This window comes from Notolepis coatsorum (assembly GCF_963971535.1).
Source record: "Notolepis coatsorum genome assembly, chromosome: 14".
In the NCBI taxonomy this organism is placed as follows: domain Eukaryota; kingdom Metazoa; phylum Chordata; class Actinopteri; order Aulopiformes; family Paralepididae; genus Notolepis; species Notolepis coatsorum.
In genome coordinates, this window is record NC_140178.1 from 41,952,145 (window position 1) to 41,977,402 (window position 25,258).

Genomic DNA, 25,258 nt, shown 5'->3' on the forward strand with positions numbered 1-25,258 from the left:
AGGAAGCCAATGAACATATATTTTAGGCGAATTTGTGCATCAGGCGGGAAGCTAGTCACTGTGCAATTAGACCATGGAGATTAGTTTGGTTAATGTCAGGACCAAGGTCTCTTCTACACAGTGAAAGACTCTGTCAGTGGACATCCTTCTGTGTTGGTGATGTGCCTTCTCAAGTGTTTCCATCGTGCATCAGTTATCCACATTGGCACGGCACAGTGCGCACATTTGCTTTGCCAGTCAGGGGCCCTGCTAGCGGGCGGGGTGGAATTGAGAAACAAAGAGGAAAGAAGAAAATGTGGCTTGAAATTGTGGCTGTTTTTCATTCATACAGTATATCACTTTCACCAACACTCTAATAAATTACACGCCAGCAAGAACACTGTGATCATCAGCTGCTGGACTACTAGAGGCTCCCAGAAACAGTCAAAAGACGATCGGTAATGCAGCCTTTATCAACTATGCCCCAAAACTGTGGAACAAACTACCCCAAAACATCAGGGAAGCCAACTCGCTAGACATCTTCAAAAGACAGCTTAAATCTCCTTGCTCAGGCATTTCAATGACTTACCTGCACTATTCTTACCCTGCCTACTTTTCTATGCTAATTTGATCTTATTTTACACTGCGTATCAAATTCATGTGTCGGTTATATGACTATTTTTAAACTGAATCATTTTAAACTATTTCTCACACTTTTTACTGTAACCTTGCTATTTACATTTTTTACTGTTGTTGTATGTCCGTTCTATTTTATAATTTTTAGACTATTTTTAAACTTAATCATTTTAAACTACTTTATTATTTGTATTACTGAATAGAGAGCATATTAGGATGCTAGATCCTAATGTGAAACACTGTGATTTACCATACCCTGCTATGCTCACCCATGCCTGTATTTTTAATGTTGTGAAGCACTTTGAACTGCAACCTCTGTATGAAAAGTGCTATACAAATAAAGTTATTATTATTATTATTATTATTATTATTATTATTATTATTATTATTATTATTATTATTATTATTATTATTATTATTATTATTATTATTATTATTATTATTATTATTATTATTATTAATATTATTATTATTATTATTATTATTATTATTATTATTATTATTATTATTATTATTATTATTATTATTATTATTATTATTATTATTATTATTATTATTATTATTATTATTATTATTATTATTATTATTATTATTATTATTATTATTATTATTATTATTATTATTATTATTATTATTATTATTATTATTATTATTATTATTATTATTATTATTATTATTATTATTATTATTATTATTATTATTATTATTATTATTATTATTATTATTATTATTATTATTATTATTATTATTATTATTATTATTATTATTATTATTATTATTATTATTATTATTATTATTATTATTATTATTATTATTATTATTATTATTATTATTATTATTATTATTATTATTATTATTATTATTATTATTATTATTATTATTATTATTATTATTATTAGTGTGGGTGACCTGGCGAAGCCAGGTTGCAACCCACACTATACATATCCATACTCTTTTTATTTATTTTTTATTTATTCCACCGATTTTGCAAACACTTTGCAACATGTAAGCGTTCGCGCCCCATACACGTGAAAGGTATCAAAACGAGCGGCTTGCCTATGGCAACACCGGTCTCCGAACTCGTAAAGTTTCACCGCACCGTCTGGCTACGAATCGACTTTAAACGGTAAAATTTCAGATATGCATGCAATTTAGAGTGCGAGATCCACCGATTTTGCCAACAACACTGGTGCCAGAGCGTTCGCGCCCCATACACGTGAAAGGTATCAAAACGACCGGCTTGCTCCAACTCGATGTGCTATTTGAACTCGTAAAGTTTCACCGCACCGTCTGGCTACGAATCGACTTTAAACGGTAACATTTCGGAAATACAGTGCAATTTAGAGTTTCAAACACTTTGCAACACGTAAGCGTTCGCGCACCATACACGTGAAAGGTATCAAAACGAGCGGCTTGCCTATGGCAACTGCGGTCTTCGAACTCGTAAAAGTTTCACCGCACCGTCTGGCTACGAATCGACTTTAAACGGTAAAATTTCGGTCCCATTGGGAATGCATTGCATTTTAGAGTGTAGCAGCTGAAATAATCTTTTTCCCCCTACCTTGGGTGAATTGCGAGTGTGATCTCAATTTTGGACGTAGAAATAAAACAAACACATCAAAACGATGACACGGCTGTCATCCCGCTCACAAAAGAAAAATAAATGGAATTGGACATTTCTATCTCAACTGACGACCATTTGTTTGAAGGTTCTCCTCCCCATTGACCGCCATGCAATCGCCCTCTAGAAATCAATTTTTTCACACAATTTTTTAGCCTTCTGTTCCGATCGCCGAAGGAGTGCCACAATATCGCACGAATGCCACAATCTCGCGCACAACCCTTCGCCTACTCATTGTAGTGCTCTTGTGCGAGTCACAACGCTTCATCTCTTATAGTTTTCTTTTAATCAATGTGACAATGCAGTCATGCATCTGCCTCCATAGAAATGCATTGGATAGAAAATATGCAAGTCATAGTGATTGCTTCACCTGTGTGGCTCATGGCTGATTGGTTCAGGCTTAACAGCTGTGAGGCTCAGGGCTCATGGCTGAGCTGACCTGCCAATGACATCATCCACTTAACCCATCATTGGCCATCACTGTGTTGTAGTACTGAATTGCTGGACAGCGCCCTCTGTCTTGTGGGTTGTGTCATTGTACTCAGTAGGGATATCCTCTTTAATTTTTCATTGGTCCATGTTGACCACCTTTCATTGGTCGATGTTGACCACTCCCCCGATCCTTAGACCACGCCCCCTTAGGCCACACCCCCTCAGTGTATCTCTTGAACCGTTTGTCGTAGAGACTTGCGGATTGTGCCATTGGTCGATGTTGACCACCTTTCATTGGTCGATGTTGACCACTCCCCCTGTTGACCACCTTTCATTGGTCGATGTTGACCACTCCCCCGATCCGTAGACCACGCCCCCTTAGGCCACACCCCCTCAGTGTAACTCTTGAACCGTTTGTCGTAGAGACTTGGGGATTGTGCCATTGGTCGATGTTGACCACCTTTCATTGGTCGATGTTGACCACTCCCCCGATCCTTAGACCACGCCCCCTTAGGCCACACCCCCTCAGTGTATCTCTTGAACCGTTTGTCGTAGAGACTTGCGGATTGTGCCATTGTACTCGGTGTAATAGTGTGTAATAGTGTAATAGTGTGTAATAGTGTAATAGTGTAATAGTGTAATAGTGTGTAATAGTGTAATAGTGTAATAGTGTGTAATAGTGTAATAGTGTAATAGTGTGTAATAGTGTAATAGTGTAATAGTGTGTAATAGTGTAATAGTGTAATAGTGTGTAATAGTGTGTAATAGTGTAATAGTGTGTAATAGTGTGTAATAGTGTAATAGTGTGTAATAGTGTAATAGTGTAATAGTGTGTAATAGTGTAATAGTGTGTAATAGTGTAATAGTGTAATAGTGTGTAATAGTGTGTAATAGTGTAATAGTGTAATAGTGTGTAATAGTGTAATATTGTGTAATAGTGTAATAGTGTAATAGTGTGTAATAGTGTAATAGTGTGTAATAGTGTAATAGTGTAATAGTGTGTAATAGTGTAATAGTGTGTAATAGTGTGTAATAGTGTAATAGTGTAATAGTGTGTAATAGTGTAATAGTGTCTAATAGTGTAATAGTGTGTAATAGTGTAATAGTGTAATAGTGTGTAATAGTGTAATAGTGTAATAGTGTGTAATAGTGTAATAGTGTGTAATAGTGTAATAGTGTAATAGTGTGTAATAGTGTAATAGTGTGTAATAGTGTAATAGTGTGTAATAGTGTAATAGTGTGTAATAGTGTAATAGTGTAATAGTGTAATAGTGTGTAATAGTGTGTAATAGTGTAATAGTGTGTAATAGTGTAATAGTGTAATAGTGTGTAATAGTGTAATAGTGTAATAGTGTGTAATAGTGTAATAGTGTAATAGTGTGTAATAGTGTAATAGTGTGTAATAGTGTAATAGTGTGTAATAGTGTGTAATAGTGTAATAGTGTGTAATAGTGTAATAGTGTGTAATAGTGTGTAATAGTGTAATAGTGTGTAATAGTGTAATAGTGTGTAATAGTGTAATAGTGTGTAATAGTGTGTAATAGTGTAATAGTGTGTAATAGTGTGTAATAGTGTAATAGTGTAATAATGTGTAATAGTGTGTAATAGTGTAATAGTGTGTAATCGTGTAATAGTGTGTAATAGTGTAATAGTGTGTAATAGTGTATAATAGTGTAATAGTGTGTAATAGTGTAATAGTGTGTAATAGTGTGTAATAGTGTGTAATAGTGTGTAATAGTGTAATAGTGTGTAATAGTGTGTAATAGTGTAATAGTGTGTAATAGTGTGTAATAGTGTAATAGTGTGTAATAGTGTAATAGTGTGTAATAGTGTGTAATAGTGTGTAATAGTGTGTAATAGTGTAATATTGTGTAATAGTGTAATAGTGTAATAGTGTTGCGGGTTGTGTCATTGCACTCAGTAGGGATATCCTCTTTGATTGGTCTATGTTGACCACTCCCCCGATCATTAGGCCGCGCCCCCTTTTTGTATCCTTTGAACCGTTTGTCATAGAGACTTGCGAGAGACCCTCTCCCCCGTTGGCCGGCGGTGCACAGGCGTCACCCACACTTTCACAATTTCCCCCGCGCGGAATTGTCTAGTTATTATTATTATTATTATTATTATTATTATTATTATTATTATTATTATTATTATTATTATTATTATTATTATTATTATTATTATTATTATTATTATTATTATTATTATTATTATTATTATTATTATTATTATTATTATTATTATTATTATTATTATTATTATTATTATTGTGCAAGACTAGAAAGCAAGGATCTTTGATTAAACACCTGCTATCAGAAGAATGACAGTCAGAGTGACAAGCTACAGAAGATGGCCACAAACGATAGTACGACTGATGAAGCGGACGAAACGGAAAATGTCATTGCCACGGAATTAAAAAAAAGTTTAAGTACATTTAAAAGTAGAACGTTTTATGCCCGCGGGAACAGTGAGAGACCTTTACTTTACACACACTTTACAGCAAGAGGTCTGCATTTTATGAGAGCACACTTTACGGCCAGATGTTGGCGGTGTACACAGGTGCTGGGACAGTAGTTTTGCTCAGGTGCCAGCTGATACATTCCCTTTACACATGTGGATCTGTGACAGCAACCTGTTTTTCAAGATCGGAGCATTTCGGTGATCAAGAGAAGTGCATCAAGTCTAAAGGTATTTTCAGATGGTAAGCAACACTCCAACTGTGTCTCTTTGTGGTCTCTATGTGAAGGGGAAAATACTTCCCCTCCTCAATATCCTCCTTGTTGAATAAAAAAAAAATTGCTTGGTTAGTTCTTTTTCTGACACTTGAATTGGCTGTCCATCTAAATTTGTATAATAATTAAATAAAATAAGGTTTAGGTAAGCAAATTAACGTTAGGTTATGGCTATAACCAAGTTCTGTGAGTATTGGTGACGCTCGGCGTCACTACTGCACTGTACCTCGCTCGTGCACGCGCACTGAATAAAAAATTCCACAATGTACCTTTACATCCCAACATCCGTCTGGCCACACCCCTATCAGCTTACCTACATAAGCAGGGGTGGGGCCACATACTCGCCTCCTTCCCAAGCTTTCACCACAAGGTGAGATCAAGGGCAGCAGCGGCGTCTGACGCCGAGCGTCACCAATACTCACAGAACTTGGTTATAGCCATAACCTAACGTTCTGTATCGTATGGCTCCGCTCGGCGTCACTACTGCACAAGGGAGGCCGAGCGAGAGCCATCGGCCGACAAATGTACCCCGCTGAGGCCCCCCACAACCATCAGATCAGGGAGGACCGAGCCCCCCCGACCCCCCCTAATGGAGGGCACCCCCCCTATTGGAGGATCACGGGAGGGCGACGGATCCGACCGTGCGAAGAGGCACTCAAGCAACTCAACGCACAGGGTGAGCAGACCGTGGCCTGACCCCACGACTACACACACGCACAACCCGCATGCCACCCGGGAACGAACGGAAGGAACAACCTCGTTACTGCCCCCAGAATCACAGGGTCAAGAGCAAACCCAACCCCGTGGCAAGGCCGTAGCAGCGGAGCGCGAAGGAAGACCCAGACCCACTGAAGGGACTGGATCCCCTGGAAAACGGGGGCCCGGAGAGGTCAATGACGCCAGGCATCAAGACCCCACCAGGCGGTCACTTAGTAACACCGCCGCCCACATCGCCAGCGTATTCGGATAAGTCCCTCCAAGAGCGGGCCCTTTCCCCCCAATAGCACACCGCCTGGCACACTGACCCTGCAGAACAGGCAGTCAGCATGGCCGTAAGCACACAAAAAAGGTTAACCAACGGAAGCAGGCAGCGCACCGGGGAAACCAGGCAACAGGCTGTAACCTGAGCCTGGAGCACTGCGGACGAGACAGGCGCCAAAGGAGTTAGCTGAGAACAGCCCCCCCGGCGGAAGGGGCGTATGCTGGCGTTGTTGCATGACCAAGCCTCCATTAAAAAAAACCCACCCAGAGGGGTTGAGGCAGAGAAGGCTGACATGATTGGCAGACGTCATGAACGTGCAGGGGCACATTCAACCGGGTAACCCGGGAGTTGACACTGCTCTAACACACCAGGGAATTAACCACCTTGTCGTTACCCTATGCGGTGGTTGTTCCTATAACCCCTCAAGAAAAAACTCCAAAACACACCTGCGGGTATACACCGGCTATACCGCAGTACAAGTGTTTCAGTTTTCAAAAAAGGGTTATTCTAGGCCTACGGGTCGACGAAACATTACTTCGGACCGGGCCCGGCGGCACGGGAAGCACAGTGTTCCAGAGGAGGTCCAAGACCACCCCAACAGCCCCCTCTTCGCCACGCGTGAGAGAGGAGCGAAAAGAATGGAGAACCAGCCCCAAGCACACCGCACTTGGTATTCCCAGGCGGTCTCCCAACCAAGTACTAACCAGGACCAAACCTGCGTAGCGGCCGAGATCAGACGAGATCGGACGTGTACAGGTTGGCATGGCCGTAAGCCATTACGACAGTGCAGAGTACAATATGTACCCAACAAGGGTCTCCATAGCGCCCAACCCTGTGACACTCGGACCGACCTGGTATATCTGATACCTCAGGGTATCAGAACAGCAGATCTGCATCCCCGGCGGACAACGGGTTAACTGACCTGGACCAGCGTGACCAGACCAGTCCCGTGTCCTAACCACGCCGACATGCCCACTCCAGGAGAGGGGGTAGGTATGCGTGTCGATCTAAAACATGAAAAGAGGGCGCCACCCAGACGGTCCTCATTTAGACCGTTCTCAGTGGCCCACCCCAAGGGCGTGAGACCCCTCTACCTATGTTCAGATCTATTCCGTTAACATCCCCCAGATATGAACGACAATTCATCGAGACAACCTAGTAAACTGGCGCTCGGAAGAGACAAAACCCCATCCCAGTTGCCCTATAAAAACGCTGTTTTAACAAGCAACCAAGGCGCACGTAGCCCCTGTGTGATCCTGTAACAGAAACACACCGAGCCAGCACTATGTATGCGTCGAGACCCAAACACATCAATGGATAGTATAGCAAGACACCAAACATTGTTCCTCCAAGTCGCCTGGGAGAACGACACGGAGCCGTCGTGCTTCATGTACCTTCCTCTTTTTATCCAAAAAAGAAAGAACACAGACTGACATGAATCCCTCGTGACGCAGGCTGAGTGTAAATTTTTTTTACATTTTCACATCCCACCACCCTCCCATAGGGAGGAGGCGGAAATCCCCAGAGAGACTTCCCACGCGAGCTGTATAGATTGAAAAGAATATATTGCAACATTGAGCCATGTACAATTTTGGTTTAGGGCTCTCCGAGGAGGAGGCACTGAACCCATACACACTCAATAATCAAATTTAATCGAATACACACACAATAGAGCAGGACTCCTTTTTGGAGTTCTACTCACCTTGACAATCTGAGGAGGAGGCTCTGCACTCTGAGGAGGCTCCCTCACATGGAAGGAGAGTCCTAACTCACAGAAGGCCCGAGTAGGAGCTTCGTGAGGAGGAGCCCTGACCCCTCCCTGAAACAGATCCATCATATGGACCTGAACAGCTCACGGAAGTCTTACCAACAGAGACGCGCACAGTGACGTACTCTGTGGCGGGGGAATTTCTGCGGTGCACACGCCCCCATATATTCCAGGGCGTGGGACCAGGAAACTCCCCCCCCCCCCCCCCCCCCCTCTTACCCTGTAACGTGCCGAACAGCAACGTGACAGGAACCTTGAAGGACAGGAGGTCTTAACCCCTGCCCATCAAAGAAGGGGAGAGAAGGATTACCAGTTCACCCCTTTACGACCCCACACCCATGATACGATGTAACGACAAAAAAGAGTATGACACAGTCATAGTTAGCTACATGAAGCATCTAACAGCTTCACACAGCTCATGTGCTAACCTGCTATCTGATTTTTACTAAGGGAAAAACACAGAATAGAGAGGGTTAAGGGGAGACACTGCAGGTGAATAGGGTAAAAAAATTAACTAATATATATCACAATGAAACTTCCCCAGTTGATTACTTATATTAAGACAAGACTTTTTTGTATTACAAGTTTTCTGAAATTGTATGTTTAAATATGCAAATGAGGCATGATCTACTTAAATATGCACTAATTTGCATATAATTCCAGGACAGAAATCTGAACGTTGGATAAAGCCATTTTCAAAATTATAGTTTCATTTTGTTGACATATTAGAGCCAAAGGTTATTACAGAGGGGATTTTGGATATCTCTTTTTATCACTCCATAAATCAGAAAATACTCCATTCAGTCCATTTTTATGGTAAAATTCCATATTTCGCCATGTTTTTAGGAATAAAATGTGATATAAATCAGGGTATGAATGCGATATCAACAAACCCTTCTGTAAATACCTTCAGAACATAGATATGAATAGAACTGGAAGATTTGGTGTATGTGAGTGCTACTGAAGTGGAGATTTCTGGCTCAGAGTATGAGGAAAAACTCTTAAAACTCATTTTTGGGAAAACACCTTCAAAGTTCTGTATTGTAAAATGCCATACTTTTTTTTTAAACAGATATTTACAAACACAATACCTAATCAAACCATTAGTAATAGACAACCTAAACACATGCCTGATAACTGAATAATAATAATAATGATGTTATTGAACTGAACAGAACTACACACAGGCTACAAACAGTGTAGTACAGTGTAGTACCCCCTAATAGGCAAAACATATTTGAATAGATATCACTATGAAACGTTCCCAATTTGTTATGTACATATAAACTAAGAAAAAATATATTGCAAATTTTCTGAAATTTATGTTTATATATGCAAATGAGGCACTTCCCCATTAAATATGTGCACATTTATGGATGCAATAAGGCAAAATGATGTAAAATAAACAACTAAATGTGTGTTATTGACGTTTTATTGTCACTAGTTTCATAGAAGACATGTTTAGGAAGCAAAATATAACAAAATCTCAAAATCAACAAAAAAAGTATATTTGACTATTCACCTGCAGTGTCTCGCCTTAAGAGCCCCGGTACCAGACTTACACATGTGCTTCTGTGGCCAACCCAACCCAGTTGTAGATCACAAGATACACACAACCCTTTACCACCACAAAAAATGGCAATACACTCTACAGAGGAACGCCGTTTTTCATAATGAGAGAATACACAATTCTCGATCAGTATCGGCCACAGGCCTTGCTAAGCACACACGAAAAGTGACAATTAAAACAATCTTTTCTTTTAGGAAAATACAGTTCCTCAAGCAGTTTTAGCACAACCCCAGCAAATAGCAATCAAGCCAAGGGTTACACCGTATCCCACCACACAGTGACACAATATATTGTAAACAACATGTCTGAGAGGACGGTGAGGAAGTCCCCAGGGAACCGGGGGGAACACCCCTCCTACCTTACCCTTAATACGACCAGTTGAACAGGTAAACCTGTTAATATGTGAACACACTGTTCATTGTCATTACAGGCTGAGAAAAGAATTCATTCTTCACTCATATGTCACTAAGCATAGCTTTATAGGTTAGTTTAACCCCCTTAGTTGTGAGTACACGGTACATGAACACACATGATGTTTCTCAACACAACAAACCAGATCATTTTTACATCTGCAACAAACAACCCGATTTGCATGGAGAAGCTAATACCAGTGACAAGACAATTCACACACAACTCGCGTCGTATCCTAAATGTAGTGCAGCAACACTCGTTTTGGAAAACATCGTTATTTACAAAACATTTAGAAGGGAAAGAAAAAAGAAGTGTTCAAGGTCCGGTCGGGACCTTTCCTACCGTGAGCGCAGACCAAGCAAACTGCAGTCTCTAACAGGGCACCGATAGTAAACACAGCATCTGTGTTGACGACATGGGCAGCGTCGCTGCTCCATCCCGCCGCTACGGTTCTCCTTGTTGACGCAGTCCTCGCCGGCCGGGCTCCGGGTAGGTTCGACTAACATCCTCTGTCAAAGATGACGTCGTAGTCAGAGTGTTTAAAGCATGTTATAGTCACAGAACGTTCAACAGTGTAGCATTAAGCTAACAGCCGAACGGCTGATAGCCACAAGCTAACGTATACCAGCCTGGTAAACACAGCGAGCCAACGCTGCAGTTAACAGCTGCGCGGCTAACAGGTAGGCCACAACTAGCACGCAAGCTAAGCAGCTACACCTGAACCCGTACACAAACGATATAACAAGCCACACTTCCGACAGGTCGCCGTCTGAAACCCTCCTCCCCTTTAAGAGAGAAGAGAAAAAGAGATGTCAACACAGTTTACAACGGTGATTTTACCAGACATCCGGCGGAGCCAGCACAAGTCCCATCTGGGCTGTAGCCGACTTGAACATGGATCTTCCGATAACGAACATCCATGCCCACATTTCCTCGTTAGGGTATACTCTCATTTGTATATGAAAGATGGGGCCTACACGGTGACAGAGAAGCATCCACTCGTCCAGAGAATCCTGGGATCACCAGTTACTGGTCGTGGCCCACTAGTTGACTATAATGGGCTTCAAACCAAGATCCTCCGCCGTCGCCTAAAGGCTGAACAGAAGGACCCTAATCTGGGTCCGGTTTTCGTAAACATTGTCAGCTAGCCCCCATAGCACTAACAGACAAGTGGTGCTCGCAAGCAAACATTACTCACCAAACCTGGAACCCACCGCTTCTCACAACAGTCGGTGCGTCCTACAGTCCAGCTGTGTTGCTGGAGGATCTTACCCCATCCAGCCGCAGCAAGGAGGATTGTAGTTGGGAGGCATGTCAGCGGCGTGAACTCCTAATACGAAAAAACCGGTGGAGGTGTAGAATGATCATCATCTTCCAGACACTCCAGTAACGAAGACAATATCGCCGTATTTTCTCGAAAATAGTGAGAGAGAAAATAAAGATATGATGTCAACGTATCTCTTGTTTTCCAACTTTCTTCTACTAACAACCTCATCAAGTGGGGATCTACCGAAGGCACTTCCTTGTGGTGAAAGCGAAGAAGGAGGCGAGTATGTGGCCCCACCCCTGCTTATGTAGGTAAGCTGATAGGGGTGTGGCCAGACAGATGTTGGGATGTAAAGGTACATTGTGGAATCTTTTATTCAGTGCGCGTGCACGAGCGAGGTACAGTGCAGTAGTGACTCCGAGCGGAGCCATACGATACAGAACACATGTTATCCAGTAGAAGATTGTATACAATATGAGCAACGAGCGTCAAGCTGGACAGCGTGGTAATGTAGCTCAAATACAGATTTTTTGGGGATTCCCAGCGAGAGAGGCTCTAAAAAATAGAGAGGAGACAGCGAGATAATGGAAATATGCGTTTTTTCTCAGCACTCACTTGTGATTGCATATGATGATAAAAAGAAAAAAACAAAACTGCACCAAAGGTAACGGCAAAACACGTACACGTCAAAATGTGTAGATATACCCGGCCAGGTACTCGGTGACCCACATATTGGTAATTGGACAGTTGTTGGGCTGAAATCTTTTGACATATCGCGGCCCAAACCCTAATATAGAGTACCCACCACAGTATTTTGCCCTCCAGGTGGGCGTTCCCATAAGGATGTAGCATCATGTGATAGCTATGAATTTGGGTGTGCTTTGGTCTGTTTTTGATTGTCTGTATCAAGCAAAGGCAAAGTAATACTGAAATAATATAATATTAAAATAAGCCTTTTAGAAATAATACAAATTAAAAATATTTTAATAAATTAGAATAACTCATACAGTACATTAAAAAAAAAATACACCAGCCTTGTCCTTTGAATGTGATGTGGTTTTATGTTGAGTAATTAACTTTTTACAATTTACAGTATTTTGAGCAGGGCTCTACAGTATTCAGGACCTTACTTCAGGGCTTTAGACTGTAAATACAATGGTCGCATTATGCAACTTTTTATCTGTGTAATTATGTTTACCCACCTTTCTTCCCAATGATACAATACAACATAATACATAATACGTAATTACAATACAAAATAATTCTATTCTGAAAGAAAAAGCTCTATACTGTACTCATCAACTGTACTACATAGTTTACCCAACTCTTACACTGTGTCACGTTGTGCTGGTGCCTTGACAGCCTGTGACACTGAAGGACAAAAGCAGGTGAGAAGCTACGGATAGATGTGCGTTTCTTTTCTTTATGCCGTCCATCCCTCTCTCTCTATCTCTCTTTCTCCCTCCCTCCCTCACTCCATATCTCCCTCCACCCTTTCTGTGATGAGATCCATTTTGACACCGCCACTGGCTGCCTGTTCTCCTAACCATCTGTACTGTGCACATACACACACACACACACACACACACACTTGTACACACATACACACACATGAACACGCAAACACTCGTACACACTTTTATGTACACGTTTGTACGCAATCACAATGTCTCTCACTCACACATGCACACACACACACACACGCATGCACGGATGGATGCATGCACACACAATTGCATTGTATAAATAAGAGAGAAAAAGAACGTGACAAATAAACATCTGCCTCCTCTTTTAATGAGGTGATTTTGCAACAGATATTATTTATATTATAGTTTATCAGTAGGGGTGTAAAGTACTTTGAGTACTTTAGTAGTTTGTTACAATACTTAAGTACTGTTTTGGGGGATTTGTACTTTACTCAAGTATTATAAGGTTTGTATACTTGTACTTTTACTCAATTACATTTAAGAGAAAAAAAACATACTTTTTACTCCTTACATTTCAAATGCAGACCGCAGGGGCCCCGTTCCCCGTACCTGGATAACTGAGTTAGCCGGATAACTTTCGGTTAAGTCTGACTTAAGCCGGACTTTCCGGCTCCCCGTACCTGGATTTTCCAAATCACCATGACAACAGATCCAAAAGTTTGAGCCTGTTCGAAAGCAGGGTTTAAGTTCAAGTTAGCCGGATCAACCATCGCCACGCCCCCGCAAAGGAGTGACAGCGCGTTTCCTGAAATTATTCCCACAGTCTAGGATCTGCGTTATACCATTCTGAATTACGTTTTTGTGCTCCATTCTTCCAGAGGGGTCTTTTGAAATGTAAAATAGACCCAAAATGCTGATACTAAATTCACTTTGTCCTAAATAATGCACGTTATATACCGTGGCGCTCGCTCGGTGCAACAACAACAAAATAAAGAATATTCTAAACACGGGTCTCTCGTTCATTAATGTATAAACAATGAATTTATCCCATCTGGCACAGTGGCTTAGCGGTAGTGCTTAATCCTGACAACCCGGCGACCGGTGTTTGAAACCCTGTGTTTCCAATATAATTTTTTTGAATATGATATTAATGATTATACGCAAAGGTAGCCTAGTTTTAAGTCAAAATATTATAAATCTACATGCATTGAGGATGTCATTCTTTATATAGCTCTCAACGTGCACCAAATTGAATTATTCCTATATTGCAAAAAGAAGGAGACGACTGGGTTTCGAACCCCGGTCGTCTGCGTGAAAGTCAAAAGAAGAACCCGTTACACCACAGAGAAGATAAGTAAAAGATCGACCATACATCAATCGATGGGTAAGGGAGCCGTATCGTTATTCTGTATAACAGTTTTACACTAATTATTTTCGCTAGCAAGATCTCATTTGATTATTCAATCCAGCAGGCAAGTTTAAAGAAATATAATCTGATTGATTGAGGTAATGAGGGACTTAAAATTTGCCTATAGATAACGCATTTAACTTGTCGGCGAGGCGATTGAGCCGTACTGCAATATGTTACTAAAGTTTTAAATCAATTAATCAATCAATGCCGCTGGAGAATCAGGATCTCTGCTCTCGACACTTGCTGCCTTCTCGGCTGAGGCGGGCACGCGCACTTATCCTGGGTATCAAGTCTGGCTTGAGTTAACGAGACTGAATCCACCTTCGAGGAACAGGAAAATCCCGGCTTCAAACATCGGGTTAACTGAATCTGGATAATGACATCTTGATCGACTTAGTTGAACCAGGTACGGGGAACGGGGCCCAGGAGCGGGGATAGGGGGTGGCTACTTGGGCTCAAGCCCCGAATGTTTCTGAAAAGCCCTGAATCTATTTTCACAAAAAATATATATAAAATTTTTTGGACAATTAATCATTGTTACATGAAAATATGTTTGCACCAGATTTAGCAGAAGCTAATTTCCATCTGTAGTCTATCCAGCTGCTAACTGTATTTTAGTGAGTTAAGTCTTGGTGTTATGGTAGACTCAGACCTAAGCTTTAAATCACAATCAACAAGTTGACAAAAACATAATTCTTCCACCTTAGAAACATAGGTAAAGTACGGCCATTTATAAATCAAAAGGACGCTGAAAACCAGATCCATGCCTTTATCTCAAGCCGACTCGACAACTGTAATGCACTCCTTACCGGCTTCCCGAAAAAATACGATGATAACTATTTTATTGCAATGCACTATTGCATTATTTTATTCTATTTTACTAACTATTTTATTGCAATGCACTATTGCATTATTTTATTCTATTTTACTAACTATTTTATTGCACTGCACTATTTTACTTTGTATCAGTGGTAATCAAACTGTAAACAAAGACGCATATTAACACTTTCAGCGCCAGATGGCGCTGTTTACAGTTACTGTTGAAAGGCCAGCGCCTTTTAACATGGGGATACGTGGCTGTGTTTACAGGCCTAAAGCTATATTATATATTATAGCTATGGATCTAATAATATAGTCGATTGTCATTGAGTTTCTTCCGGTCAAGATGCAAAAAATAGATAATTTTTCCATCCATACATTTCCGTTTTATACCGTCGTGAATATGATTGTAGTTTCAGGGTGGTCTGGTGTCATTTCCAAAATGACAGACACCAAGCCACATCGTTTCAAATGGAGTGCAATAGCGGCCGCAAGGTGTTAGGCGGCGGTATTGGACTTTTGAGATCTCAGACCCATCCCCAGTGATAACACAGGCTGCCGGCATGTCTTTATGAATGGAAATATCGAATAAAAGAAACAACGATGAAAACCCGACTATACTCTGGTTTTCGGGGGTCCTGGCGCTCAACGTTCGGCAAGTTAACCCTATCTTAGATCCTAATATGAAAAACTATGTGATTTAATGTTCTATGTCTTACCTTGACTTTGTCTATTTTACTGCTATCTATTTTATGCTTTATGTCTGCACTTTATGCATTGCTCTTGATCTGCCAATGTTGTGCTCATTTTATGCCTGTCTTTTTGTACCGCTGTGAAGCACTTCTTGTATGAAAGATGCTATACAAACACAGTGTATTATTATTATTATTATTATTATTATTATTATTATTATTATTATTATTATTATTATTATTATTATTATTATTATTATTATTATTATTATTATTATTATTATTATTATTATTATTATTATTATTATTATTATTATTATTATTATTATAAATGATTATAGTTTGCTTCATTAATTAAAGGGTGTGAATTTAAGTGTTCTCTAGTGCCGTTTGTCCGCTTTAAGGTGGTGGTATAAGTTAAAGGTTGTGGTGTCGAAGTAAAAAAAATCTATCTGGGCTAAACCCCGGATCTCCTACAATCCTAAATCCGCCCCTGATGCAGACCTACAAAGTACAAAATACAAATCTCGCAGGTCCAACTATTTAAATTAGTATATTTGTTTCTCTGTGTTACGACCCCTGTGTGTCTAAGGGTAAAGGGCTGTAACATAACAGTTGGTTGACAGAAAAGATGGACCAGGTTTGTAAACAACAATGATATTGAATAGAGGCAAAGGAAGCACATGTAGCTCAGGGGTGAGCCCAGGCCAAAACAACAAACAAACACCACTATACTCCAAATAAACACAATCTAATCTATGGTAAAAGAGATTACATTACCTAAACTACTCTTACCTAACCAAAACAGGAGAAAACAATGTCCAAAGGAAATGGCAGCTCACCCCATCTGTGCTTCCTGAGAAAGAGAGAAAAACACATTAATTATACAGAAACAAAAGCAGAATATATACAAAAACAAACTATAACTAACAATGCTCTCTCTGTGGCCATACACACACAAGGAAATTACTACTAAGCACCAAAGGCCAATAAACGAGATGCAATACTGTCAAAGTTTACAGGTTTACCAAAAACACAACATGCCTAGCCTCATGCCAGAGAGAGAGAAAGACTGAAGTGAGAAGCCATGTTTTAACAGGTGTGGGGTGATCCATGATTGGGTGGTGTGGATTGAGTGTTGGAGTCTGAAAAGCCATCCACCAATCGGTGCTGTATTGCAATAATGGAAGAATTGGCCTAGCAGGGACCAATGGTGAAGGGAACAATGGCTGGAGGGAGGAAACAAAATGGAGAACACACACACATGGAGACACACACTGGGGAATATATACATTGGGATGTAACACCCCCATACATAAGACAAAAACATGTTTGACACTCAACACCAACTAAACATGTTTTTCAACATCTCCGAGTTAACATGCACTCCAAAACAAAGAGCTATAAAAAAACTAGCAGTTGGTACAACAACCACACTTGACGGCAAGAGAGACTGAGTCGACAGCAACATAAAACGAGTCCACAGCAACATAGACAGAGTAGACAGCAAAATAGAACAAGTCGACAGCAATATACAGTAGAACGAGTCGACAGCAACAGACAACGAGTCGACAGCAACAGAGATTTCAACTACGAGACAGAGCATCCGCCAACACATTATCAGACCCCTTCTTATGCTTTATGCTGAGGTTATAATTTTGCACTATGAGCGCCCAACGCATGAGGCGCTGATTGTGGTTGTACATCCGCAACAGAAAAACCAATGGGTTGTGGTCGGTGTATACTACCACTGGTAATACGCTCGAACCGACATACACCTCAAAATGTTGCAACGCATACAACATAGCCAAAGTCTCCTTTTCAATAGTGGAATAGTTTAGTTGATGTTTGTTAAATTTCCGGGAGAAATAACAAACCGGGTGACTGACACCATCGTGATCTTCCTGTAACAACACCCCTCCAGCTCCCACCCCGCTGGCATCCACCTCCAGCTGGAACGGCAGGGATAAATCTGGAGCAGAGAGAACAGGGGAACTGCATAAGAGAGCTTTAACACCATCAAATGCATTTTGACAATCAGCTGTCCAAATGAATGGTTTGGACGGGCTACACAGGCTAGTGAGAGAAGTGACGACAGAAGAAAAGTTCCGGCAAAAACCACGGTAATACCCAGCCATCCCAAGGAATCTACGCAATTCCCGCCTAGTAGTAGCACTGGAAAAGTTGTGATTGCAGATATTTTTGCATCCACCGGACGCACTTGGCCTTGTCCTACCTGCTTACCAAGATAGGTAACCGTAGCCTTGCCGAACTCACACTTGGCAAGGTTAAGGGTCAGGGAGGCTCCAGCTAAGTGGTCAAAAACAGTTTGCAAGGTTGTCATGTGGTCACGCCAGTTGGTCGAATAGACAACCAGGTCATCGAGATAGGCATTACAATTTGGAACACCAGCCAGGACTAGGGTCACCAGTCGCTGGAAAGTGGCCGGGGCATTACGCATTCCAAAAGGCATTACAGTATATTGCAAAAAATTGTCAGGAGTAACAAACGCAGAGATTTCCGAGGCACGGGGGGTCAAAGGGACCTGCCAGTAACCCTTTAACAAATCTAGTTTGCTAACATAGGTGGCAGATCCAAGGTTGTCAATACAATCTTCCATGCGGGGCAGTGGGAAGGAATCAGGCACGGTGACAGCATTTACCTTTCGGAAATCAGTACAAAATCTAGGAGTTCCATCCGATTTGGGAGCTAACAAGCAAGGTGAACTCCAGGGACTGCAACTTGGCTTGGCTAAACCATGTTTTAACAAATAGTCAACCTCCTGTTGCATCATGGCCCTCTTGGTGATGTTAACACGGTATGCATGTTGCTTGATAGGCACAGCATTGTTAACTTTAATATCATGGGCCAATACAGAAGTACAGGAGGGAACATCACCAAACAGAGCCATGTAGGCCTGAATCAAATTTGTGATGTCCTCTCGCTGCTCCTCAGGTAAGTGTGCTAAGTGAGTGGGCAGGTTCAATAACATCTCAGTGTTGGACAATGTAGCACCCTGATGGGCTGCATTGCGCAACTCCAAGCCATCTACATCCTCACCACTAACGTCAGGAGAGTCCGGAACTATTGGAGTTGAGGCAACAGCAGAGACGGCCAGTCCGGCTGTCTGGTCTGAGGTCTTCACCTGCACACCATCTCTGGAAAAATATGGTTTAAGCATATTGATGTGGCAAACACGAGAGTGACGTTTACGATCAGGGGTGCGAACTACATAGTCTGTATCACTTATTTTCTTGTCTATTGCATATGGTCCGGAAAAACAAGCGGAAAGAGCAGAACCAAGGATAGGTAACAGGACTAGAACCTTATCACCTGGCTGGAAAGATCGAGAAACAGCTTTCTCGTCATAGTGCCGTTTCATAGTTCTCTGGGAAGAAGAGAGCGCTTCTTTTGCGAGAGAGCACGCCTGATGCAGTCGCTCTCGAAACTGGCTAACAAAATCTAGAACATTAGTGGGTGTGCTGGCACCCTTTGACATGAACCGTTCTTTAAGAACTTTCAGAGGCCCTCTAACAGTGTGCCCAAAAACGAGCTCAGCAGGACTGAAACCAAGAGACTCCTGTATGGTCTCTCGCGCAGCAAATAGAACAAGGGGGACACCCTCATCCCAATCTTTCTCTGTGTCTAAGCAATATTTACGCAGCATGGACTTTAAGGTCTGATGCCAACGTTCTAGAGCCCCCTGAGTTTCAGGGTGGTAGGCACTGGACACTATATGTCGGATACCCAGGGACTGTAACACTTGCTCAAATAACCTAGACAGGAAGTTGGTGCCTTGGTCCGTTTGTACTACCTTAGGCAGTCCAAACGTGGATAAGAACTTCATCAAAGCCTTAATTATTACAGGCGCTGTAATTCTGCGAAGAGGGATAGCCTCAGGGAAACGGGTGGCGGTACACATTATTGTCAACAAAAACTGATTGCCGGCTTTGGTCCTTGGCAACGGACCAACACAGTCAACTATGACATGTTCAAATGGTTCACCGACCGCTGGTATAGGACAGAGGGGAGCAGGTGGAATTACCTGGTTTGGCTTTCCGGTGATCTGACAAGTACTACAGGTACGACAGTACTGTGCTACATCGGACTTCAAACCGGGCCAAAAGAAATGTTGAAGTATTCTGTTGTATGTTTTAGTGACTCCCAAGTGTCCAGACCAAGGGTGGTCATGGGCCAAGAACAGTACATGCTGACGATAAACTGCAGGGACAACAATCTGATAAACAGTGCTCCAGTCTGGTACCTGATCTGGTAGCCCTATCTCCGATTGTGCATGCTCTGCCAGTCTAGTACCATGGGACCTCCATGTACGCATCAAAACTCCTTCATCCACAAAATAAGAATGCAACTCTCTCCTCTGTTCTGTTTCAAGAGAAGAGAAACATTTTGCAAGAGAAGGGTCAGCCTTCTGGGCAGTAATTAGCATTTCACGAGTAACGGGCAACTTCAAAGCGTCGGAACTAGTTACAGTTGTCTGTGGGGGTACCTTACTATGAGTCGGTGGTTTGTCAGCGGTATCAGAAGTTGGAGCCAGCAACTCCTCCCTGACAAAGGCTGAAGCAAAAACAGAGTCAGACAAACTAATTTCATCACCTCTCTTTTTCAATTGAGCCAGAGTGACAACACTTGCAGAAAAAACTTCAGGGAAGTTCTGTGACAAGTCATCAGGCAGAGAATCTGTGTCTGGGTGATCCAACACTTCCAGCACAGCGTTCACCTGTCCTCCAGCTAAATCATTTCCCATGATAAAGGAAATGCCTTTAACTGGCAAGGAAGGTCTCACCCCTATTTTAAAGAAACCAGTGACCAAATCAGATTGTACATGAATACAGTGTAACGGGGCTGGCACGAAACCCATCTCAATACCTTGAACTAGGACACTAGAACCACAGGAAGATTCCTCAGACAGAGGTAGTACATCAGAGAGGATAAAGGATTGTGAGGCTCCAGTATCTCGTAAGATCTGAACTGTACACTGATCTTTTGGATCCCCTGTCAAGGAAACTAAACCCTTGGAAGTAAATGGCCTGAAACAAGGATCGAGAACATCCTGATCATTGTGCATCTGTTGATCGGAATCAGGTGCCATTTTAATCAGACCAACCCCTTTGGGTTGTCTAAAGTTCTGAGAGGACGGTTGCTGCTTACGTTTCAATGTTAAACAGTCAGAAATAACATGACCAGATTTATGACAGTAGTAACATGTCCGCTCCTCTTTTGAGCGTGGAGGTGACATTTTTGGTCGGGGGTGTGTGAACTCTGAATGGTTGGGGACAGAATGTTTCTGAGAGAAATCATGGGGGAGAAACGAGTCACGCCTAATCACAAACACAGTTTTATGGGTTAGCGCAAACTCATCAGCTAATACAGCAGCTTGCTGCAGAGTGGACACTTTCTGCTCACTCAGGTAAATTACAATACGCTCTGGCAAACGATTCTTAAACTCTTCTAATAGAATGAGTTCTCTGAGAGAGTTAAGATCTGAGGCCTTGCTTGCTGCACACCATTTATCAAAGAGAGTTCCCTTCTCTCTAGCAAACTCTACAAAGGTCTGGTTGACAGCTCTCTTGTGACTGCGAAACCTCTGCCTATAAGCTTCAGGCACAAGCTCATATGCACGAAGGATGGCAGCCTTCACAGTATCATACAGTAAACTATCTTCTAGGGAAAGTGTTGAACAAACCTCTTGGGCTTTACCAGTCAATTTGCATTGAAGCAACAAAGGCCAGACCTCTCTTGGCCAGCGCAATGAAGCAGCAATACGCTCAAACACATTAAAATAAGTATCAACTTCGGTCTCTCGGAACGGAGGCACCAAAGCAATGTGTTTACTTATATCAAAAGTGTGTGATGAATAAGCTGTGGAGGAGGACATACCCGGGCCTTGTGGAGGAGTCGGTGTAGCAGAGTTGGATTCACTCCTTAGGACTTCCAGCTCCAACCTCCGCAGTCTGAGCTCTTTTTCCACTTCATGCTCAAGCTCCAACCTACGAATGTTAACAGCCCTTTCATTTTCTGCCTCAAGCTCCATTCTACGAAGCCGATACTCCGCCTCACGTGCTTGTGCCTTCTCCTGAGCCTCCATCTGGAGACGTGCTATTCTAACCTTGACCTGGGCCCCTTCTCGAGACCCAGTTGACACAGGAGAGGTCAAGTGAAAATGTGGCAATGTGACGTTCACACCTGCCTTTTCAGCACCATGGGCTTGCTCCTCAGAAGGCTGTGCTTCTGTAGGTTCACCAGGAGGACTTGCATGTTCATCAGAGACCACAGGTAAAACAAGCGTCCCCTGCTCCAACAGCTTATCTACCACAAGACACCTGATATCCTGCTTAAGATGCTTTTGTTGAACCGAGAGTTTAAAATGTGTGGCAATCTCCACTAAGTCTGCCTTGTGGCAGCTATCTAGCGCTTCCCAAGTAGGATTGCTCAAGAATTTCCCCAGATCAAAAGTACTAACTGCCATTATTTTTTTTTACACAAATGCCATTTTTACACAAATTAATTAATAACTATACAAGTGTAAACAAACACAGTTCACCAAATCCATCAACCAACAATTGACACGGGTTACAAAATCCCGGACGAGCCCCCATTTATGTTACGACCCCTGTGTGTCTAAGGGTAAAGGGCTGTAACATAACAGTTGGTTGACAGAAAAGATGGACCAGGTTTGTAAACAACAATGATATTTATTGAATAGAGGCAAAGGAAGCACATGTAGCTCAGGGGTGAGCCCAGGCCAAAACAACAAACAAACACCACTATACTCCAAATAAACACAATCTAATCTATGGTAAAAGAGATTACATTACCTAAACTACTCTTACCTAACCAAAACAGGAGAAAACAATGTCCAAAGGAAATGGCAGCTCACCCCATCTGTGCTTCCTGAGAAAGAGAGAAAAACACATTAATTATACAGAAACAAAAGCAGAATATATACAAAAACAAACTATAACTAACAATGCTCTCTCTGTGGCCATACACACACAAGGAAATTACTACTAAGCACCAAAGGCCAATAAACGAGATGCAATACTGTCAAAGTTTACAGGTTTACCAAAAACACAACATGCCTAGCCTCATGCCAGAGAGAGAGAAAGACTGAAGTGAGAAGCCATGTTTTAACAGGTGTGGGGTGATCCATGATTGGGTGGTGTGGATTGAGTGTTGGAGTCTGAAAAGCCATCCACCAATCGGTGCTGTATTGCAATAATGGAAGAATTGGCCTAGCAGGGACCAATGGTGAAGGGAACAATGGCTGGAGGGAGGAAACAAAATGGAGAACACACACACATGGAGACACACACTGGGGAATATATACATTGGGATGTAACACTCTGGCCGAACTAACGTTAATGTTATTGGGCGGCCGGGTAGCGCAGCGGACTAAGCGTCTGCCTACCACCGCGTAGACAGTGGGATCGAATCCAACTGCCAGCGGTACCTTCGGCTTGTCGGTTGTCCATGCTGACACAATTGGCAGTGTCAGTGGGTGGGAGGCCGGTGTGGGTGGGTCAACTGACCCCACGTGACGCTACGGCTCGTTTTCCCCCTACGCCGGCAACGCGAGCATGCGCATTTTCGTTTTGACGGCACTCAAACTCGCGGAAATAGGCTGCTCGCGGAAATGTAATGTTATGTTCGAATACGCAGAATACGCATTTATCAAAACAACATATTTATCAAAACAACTACCAGATTCACTCATAACGTTATTTCGCGTGAGAACACAGCCCAGCTGTCAGAAACTGTACATTGTAACGTTATATAACGCAACGTTATATAATGTTATTTCGCGTTTTTATTCATAACGTTATTTCGCGTGACAACACAACACAGCACAGCTGTCAGAAACTGCACATTGAGGGGGTTTGAATCACTGTACATCAGTGGAGGCTGCTGACTGATTAACTACATTACCTGCTGTGCTGTAAGCCAAAGCAGAGGTACAGTAAAAGCACAGGTACAGTAGGTTACATGATTGATTGATTAACTACATTACAACGTGCAAGCCAGCGCAGAGATACAGTAGGGTGTTGTTAATGCATTTTATTACCTGCTGTGCTGTAGGCCAGCCAAAGCAGAGGTACAGTTGATTGATTAACTACATTACAACGTTATTTCTCGTGACAATACAGCACAGCTGTCAGAAACTGCACATTGAGGGGGTTTGAATCACTGTACTGTTTTTAAACATCCCCAACGCTGCAACACCCCCAGGTGTCAGGCTCCTCATTCGCTTCCATTCATTTTGGGGACCATGTTTAAATATCATACTTCTGAAGTTGTCATGATCCTAGGCCCGGTCCTGGCTGGACTGGGCAGGATGGTAACATTGGGCAGTACCCTCCACCTAACTTTGGGCAATGCCCTCCATCTGACATTGGCCCTCGGCCTGACATTGGTCTCCTACCCTCTAGTGGCCAGACTAGCCTGTTGGTACAGGCGGCCATTTTGCTCTGGTTCCAAATAATAGAATTTGTGTCTAATTGTTTATTATTTTGGGCCACTCCTGTCTATGTGTGATGTCACCCCTTGTTGTGTTGTTGTGTGTCATTGCCGTAGTGTCTAGTTGTTGTTTAGTTTGTCAGTGCCTTTGGTCGTTGTGTTGTGATTCTGTGTTGACCAGGTGTTCTTGATTTGTTAATTAGTCTGGGTATTTAGGTGTCTGTCTGTCCTCCCTTCCTTGTGGCGACATACCTCCAGTTACCCCCTGTTCCTATCCACGTCGTGTCGCACCGTTCTCCCTCTAGTAAGTCTTAGTGTTTGTTGTTTTGTATTGTGAAGTTTGTTATGTAGTTTCTGTATGTTCCTTGTATTGCACTGGATTCTACAGTAAACACCCTTCTCCAAGCTTCACTCCTCGCCTCTGCCTCCTCCATTCCTTCCCCTTTCTGTATTATTGCATTCTACCTACCCCACCGTGACAGAATGTCGCCACCAACAGTAACGAATGCAGCAGGAAGGGCAAGTGATACCATCACCGTTGTCCTGACCCTGATGGCCGGTGACATGAAGAGTTACTCACTGGCCAAATGGGGGTTCCTACTCCGGAAGATCGACCAGGTCGCCACTGAGAATCCGACACTGCAGACGGCGATGTGGGAGATGGCTGAACATGTTGCTGTCCTCATAGAGAAGCATAAACCGAAGGCTAGGGTAGCTAGCCTGCCGACTGTTCTCAGGCTTACGGTCAGCCTAGATCCTCCCACAGCCGCTGAGGCTGCTCGGATGTCCATCGCCGATCTGTCGTCTACAGCCAACATAGCTCCACCCGTTAGCTTCGTGCCAATAGCTAACCGGTCGTCCCCAGTTAGCACGGCTCCACCTGTTAGTCCCGCCACTATCGATGGCCAGACGTCTCCAGTGGGTACAGCTCCACCCGTTAGCTTTGCTCAGACAGCTAACCAGACGTCCACAGCTAACATAGCTCCGCCGGTTAGCTTTGTGTCAATAGCTAACCAGCCACTCCCAGCTAACC